Source organism: Mus caroli, chromosome X, assembly GCF_900094665.2.
Source record: "Mus caroli chromosome X, CAROLI_EIJ_v1.1, whole genome shotgun sequence".
NCBI lineage: Eukaryota > Metazoa > Chordata > Mammalia > Rodentia > Muridae > Mus > Mus caroli.
The window spans coordinates 115,810,759-115,810,985 of record NC_034589.1 but is presented as its reverse complement, the minus strand read 5'-3'; positions in this window follow the sequence as shown (position 1 = coordinate 115,810,985).

Genomic DNA, 227 nt, shown 5'->3' with positions numbered 1-227 from the left:
ATAAAAAGACATAGACTAACAAACTCCCTACACAAACAAAACCCAACATTGTGCTGCTTACAGGAAACTCATCTCAGGGAAAAATATAGACACTACTTCAGAATGAAAGGCAGGAAAAAATTTTCCAAGCAAATGGTATGAAGAAACAAGCTGGAGTATCCATTTTAATATCTAACAAATCGACTTCCAACCCAAAATAATCAAAAAAGACAAGGAGGGGCATTTCA